This window comes from Tamandua tetradactyla, chromosome X (genome assembly GCF_023851605.1).
Source record: "Tamandua tetradactyla isolate mTamTet1 chromosome X, mTamTet1.pri, whole genome shotgun sequence".
NCBI classification, from domain to species: Eukaryota; Metazoa; Chordata; class Mammalia; order Pilosa; family Myrmecophagidae; genus Tamandua; species Tamandua tetradactyla.
Window position 1 is genome coordinate 70,608,675 of NC_135353.1, and position 6,144 is coordinate 70,614,818.

Consider the following 6,144-nt stretch of genomic DNA (forward strand, 5'->3'; position numbering starts at 1 on the left):
AGATTTTACACATATAGCACTGCATCTCAGAATCTAGAAGTAACGCTTAAAACTCTGGACCAAATGTGACTGCTGTAAGAGCTTACAATCTAGGCTTCAATTTTCTTATAATATTTTCTAAAAGTGACAGTGCAGTATTTGTTCCTTTCTTTCTGGCTTATTTTGCACAATTTAATAACCTCAATGCTAATTCACCTCATTGCATACCTCACAACTTCATTCCTTTCTGTAGCCACACAATATTCCATCGTATGTATATACCACAGTTCGACTTTCTGCTTCTCGTTGTACCCTTTGGCTACCTCCATCTATTAGGCATCATGGATAATATTCAAAATAAACATTCCATGTCTCACAGTATCCTCACTTAGTTGTACAATCTACAACACTGGTAATTTTAGACAATTTTCTTTGCTCCAAAGAAAAAATAACAGATAAACACACCCACCAAATAGAAAATCCAAACCTGCCCTTAACTTTTGTTCCCCCCCAATTATTTACCCCTAGTAGTGCTGTGTTACTGGTGATGTCTTCCTGTTAAATATAGGTCATAGCAAACAATAGTGGTTCCCCTTGGTTCTCCTCTATTATTGATTCTTTGTACAAGATTAATACCTGTGCAGTTGTTCATGCAAGAACTTATTTAAATTTGTGGTGTTAATTGGTGGGATACTTGGCTCTATATGATTCCTTTCAATCATATTCACCTTCAAAATGGCAATATTATTATCACCCCACTAAATAACTACCATCATTTCTATCCATTCCCTTACATTTAAGCTCAACGTCAGGTAACTGTTCACCCATCTCTAGCTTCTATGTAGCTCTAGGTCCCCAATATTCTACAGTAAAAACCTCTGAGTTTAACTTTACCACGGACATAATAGCAGAATCATACAGTATCTATCTTTTTGTGTCTGATTTATTTCACTTAGCATTATGTCCTCAATGTTCATCCATATTGTCTTATACTTCAGGGTCTCATTTTGTCTTACTGCTGCATAATATTCCATTGTATGCATATACCATTTTTTTTGACAATGCACTCATCTGTAATGGGCACTTGGATTGTTTCTATCTTTTGGCAATTGTAACTAATGCCGCTATGAACATCAGTGTGCAAATGTCTGTTTGTGTCACTGCTTTCGGCTTTTCTGGATATATAACTGCAATGCTGGACTGTAGGACAATTCAATATTTAGATTTCTGAGGAACCGCCAAACTGTCTTCCATAGCGGTTGTACCATTATACATTTACACCAGCAATGAATAATGTTCAAATTTCTCCATATCCTCTCCAACATTAGTGGTTTCCTATTTGTTTAATAACAGCCATTCTCACAGGTGTGAGGTGGTATCTCATTGTGGTTTTGATTTGCTTTTCCCTTATAGCTAATGAAGATGAGCGTCTCTTCATGTGCTTTTTAGCCATTTGTGTTTGTCCTTTGGAAAAGGTCTATTCATACCATTTGCCCATTTCATAATTGGGTGTTTTCTTTGTTGTTGAGTTGTATAATTTCTTTATGTACACAGTATATCAAACCTTTATCCAATATGTAGTTTCCAAATATTTTCTTCCATTAAGTTGGCTGCTTCTTCACCTTTTTGACAAAGTTCTTTGAGGTACAGAAGCATTTTGTTTTGAGGAGTTCCCATTTATCTATTTTTTCCTTTGTTGCTTGTGCTTTGGCTATAAAGTTTAGGAAGCTACCTGTTATTACTAGATCTTGAAGATGTTTCTGTATATATAAAAAATAAGAGTTTTATGGTACTGGCTCATATATTTAGGTCTTTGATCCACTTTGAGTTAATTTTAGTGTAAGGGTTTTCTTTAATCCTTTTGGCTATTGATATCCAGTTCTCCCACACCCATTTATTGTAAAGACTGTTCTGTCCCAGTTCAGTGGATTTGGGGTCCTTGTCGAACGTTAATTGTCCATGGATTTGGTGGTCTATCTCCACACTTTTGATTCTATTTCATTGTTCAATACTTCTATTTTTGTACCAATACCATGCTGTTATGAGCATTGAGGCTTTATGATAAACTTTAAAATCAGAAAGTCTTAGTCCTCCCACTTGGCTCTTCAGCTTTTGTATATTCTTCACTATTCAAGGTCTCTTTCCCTTCCAAATTAATGGGATAACTACCTTATCCAAGTATTCAAAGTTGGTTATTGAAATTTGATTGGTATTACATTGAATCTGTAGATCAGTTTGGATAGAATTGAAATCTTAATGATATTTAACCTTCCTATCCATGATCAAGGAATGACTTTCCATCTATTTAGATCTTCTTGATTTCTTTTAGCAATGTTTTTTAGTTCTTTTTTTTTTTTTGTGTGTGTGTGTGTGTGTGTGTGTACAAGTCCTTTATTCCTAGATACTTGATTCTTTTAGTTGCTATTTGAGTGATTTTTTCCCCTTAATTGTCTCCTCAGGTCATTACTTGTCTAAAGAAACAGTACTGATTTTTGTACATAAATCTTGTATCTTGCCACTTTCCTGAGTTTGTTTTAATAGTAGCTTTGTCATAGATTTCTCAGGATATTCCAAGTACAGCATCATGTCATCTACAAATAATTAAAGTTTTACTTCTTCCTTTCCAATTTGGATGTCTTTTAATTCTTTTTCCTGTCTGATTGCTCTAGCTAGGACTTCTAAAATAATGTTGAATTATAGTGGTGACAATGGGCATCTTTTTCTCATTTCCGATCTTAGAGGGAAGGCTTCAATCTCTCATTGTTAAATATGTTGCCGGCTATGGGTTTTTCATATATGCCCTTTATCGTATTGAGGAAGTTTCCTTTGATGCCTACCTTTTGAAGTGGTTTTATCAGAAAAGCATGCTGAATTTTGTCAAATGCTTTTTTAAGTATCAACCAAGATGATCATGCGATTTTTCCCTTTTGATTTGTTAATGTGCTGTATTACAGTGATTAATTTTCTTGTGTGGAACCACCCTTGCATTCCTGGTATAAACCCCACTTGTTCACGGTGTATAGTTGAATTTGATTTGCTAGTATTTTCTTGAGAATTTTTGCATCTGTTTTCATTAGGGAGATTGGCCTGTAGTTTTCCTTTCTTGTGGCATCTTTACCCGGTTTTGTTATTATAGTGATATTACCTTCATAAAATGTGTTAGGTAGTATTACTTTTCCCTGATTTTTTTTTGAAGACTTTGAGTAGGATTGGTGTTAGTTCTTTTTGGAAGGTTTGATAAAATTCCTTTGTGAAGCCATCTGGCCCTGGGCTTTTCTTTGTAGGAAGATTTTTGATGATTGATTGAATCGCTTCACTTATAATTGGTTTGTTGAGATCTTCTACTTATTCTTCTCTAATCAGTGAATGTTGTTCGTGTGTTTCTAGGAATTTGTCCATTTCGTCTATGTTTTCTAGTTTGTTAACATATAGTAGTTTGTATAACCACTTCTGATTCAAAAAATTTTTTCTTCAGGGTTCATGGTAACAAATCCCCCTTCATTTCTGATTTTGTTTCATTGCATCCTCTCTCTCTCTCTCTCTCTCTTTTGCCAGCCTAGCTAGGGGTCCATTAATTTTATTTATTTTCCAAAAAAAGCCGACTTTTGGGTTTATTGATTCTTTGCTTTTTTGTTTTCCAATTTCCAAAAGCAATTTCCAATGTTTTTATTTCTGCTTTAATCTTTGTTATTTCTCTTCTTTTATTTGATTTGGTGTTATTTCTTTTCTTTCTCTAGTTCCTCCAGGCAAGCAGTTAAGTCCTTGATTTCTGCTCATTCTTCTTTTTTAATATAGACATTTAGAGCAATAAATTTCCCTCTGAGCACGCCTTTGTCACATCCCATAAATTCTGATATGTTGTATTCTCATTTTCATTTGTTTCCAGATATTTACAAATTTCTATAGCAATTTCTTCTTTGACCATTGGCTGTTGAAGAGTGCGTTATTTAATCTCCATATATTTTTGAAAGTTCTGGTTCTTTGGTGGTTTTTGGTCTCCAGCTTCATTCTATTGTGGTCAGATAAAGTGCTTTGAATAATTTAAAACTTTTTAAATTTATAAAGGCCTGTTTTTTGCCCCAGCATATGATCTATCCTGGAGAAAGTTCCATGAAAACTGGAGAAGACTGTATATCCTGGTGTTTTGGGGTATAATGATCTATATATATCTGTTAGGTATAATCCATTTATCTAATTGTTTAAGTTCTCCATCTCCTTGTTGATCTTCTATAGAGGCTCTATCTATAGAGGAGGGTGGGTGTATTGAAGTCTCCCACTATTTTTGAAATGTCTGTTGCTACCTTCAGTTTTGCCAATGTTTGCCTCATCTACTTTGGAGCTTCTTGATTGGGAGCATGAACATTTATGATTGTTATTTCTTCTTGGTGAATTGTCCCTTTTATTAATATATAGTGCCCTTCCTTGTTTTTTATGACAACTTTACATTTAAAATCTATTGTATCTGGGCAGTGCGATGGTGGCTCAGTGGCAGAATTCTTGCCTATCAAGCAGGAGACCCGGGTTCGATTTCCAGTGCCTGCCCATGTTAAAAAAAAAAAGATCGGATCTGATATTATTATATCTACTCTTGCTTTCTTTTGGTTACAGCTTGCATGGTACATCTTTTTCCATCCTTTCACTTTCGATCTATTTGTATCCTTGGATCTAAGATAGGCCTCTTGTTAGCAGATATAGATAGATCAATTTTTAAATCTATTCTGCCCATCTGTATCTTTTAATTGGTAGGTTTAGTCTGTTAACATACAAAGTTCTTGCTGTAAAGGCATTTCTTGAATCCACCATCTCATCCTTTGGATTTTATTTGTCAGATCTATATATTCTTTTCTCTCTTTCTCTTTTCATCCTTCAGGTTCCTTACTGGTGTTCTTCAATTCTGTCTCTCTTCTAGACCTCCCTCTCCTCTGTTTTTTTTCAGCCGGCAGAACTCCCATTAGTATTTCCTATAGAGCTGGTTTCTTGTTGACATATTCTCTCAGACTTTGTTTGCCTGTGACAATTTTAAACTCTCCCTCAGTTTTGAAGGACAATTTGGATGGCTACAGAATTCTTGGCTGGAAGTCTTTCTTTTTCAGGATCTTGAATATATCATACTACTGCCTTCTCACCTCCATGGTGCCTATTGAGTAGTCTGAACTCAGTCTTAATGTGGTTTCCCTTGTATATGTTGAATCACTTTTCTCTTGCTGCTTTCAGGACTTTCTGTTTCTTTTCAGCATTTGACAGTCAGATTAATATGTTTCTTGGAGTAAGCCTATTTGGATTTATTCTATTTAGGATTTGTTGGGATTCTTTGATTCGCATATTTATGTCTTTTATAAAGGTTGGGAATTTTCCCCGCATTGTCTTCTCAAGTAATTTTATGAGTCTTTTACTCTTCTCTTCCCCTGGAACACTGATGATTCTTATATTTGTGTGCTTCATGCTGCCCATCATTTTCCTGAGATCCAATTCCAATTTTTCCATCTTTCTTGACATTTGTTGTTGAATTGCACTCAACTTAATTGTCCTGTCCTCTAGATCGCTTATTCTTTCTTCTGCCTCTTCAAATCTGCAGCTGTGTGTCTCTAATATATTTTTAATTTGGTCTACAGTATCTATGATCTCTGTGAAATTTGATATTTTTCTATTTATTCTTTCTAATTATTCTTTATGCTCTTCTAGTGTCTTCTTGATATCCTTTTTGTCATTAGCCAACCCACTGAATTTATTTAGGAGATTTGTATGAACATCTTTGTGTAGTTGTTCCAAATTCTCTGTCTCTTCTAGTGTTTTAATGTAGTCATTTGCCTGAGCCATATTTGTGTGCACCTTCATGTGCTTTGTGATTTTCTGTTGCATTCAAGGTATTTGATTATCTTGGTATGGTTATTTTGAAGTTGATTTCCCTTCGTCATCTACTGTTTTATATTTGCTTGGGTTTGCATTTAATATCTCCTTTTGCACTTAGTTTGTCAGTAATTCCTCACCAAACCAAGGCCTGGACATCATGCAGTGGATGCTGCTCTTTTTGATGATCTGGTAAAAGCTAGGCAGATAGGTAGTTTGCAAGACTACACTTTCTGCATCTTCCTAGCTTGGTGCTCTTTGGCCACCTCTTTCCCTCAGGCCCGCCTCTACCTGACTGTGGGAGTAAGCTGAGCTGGT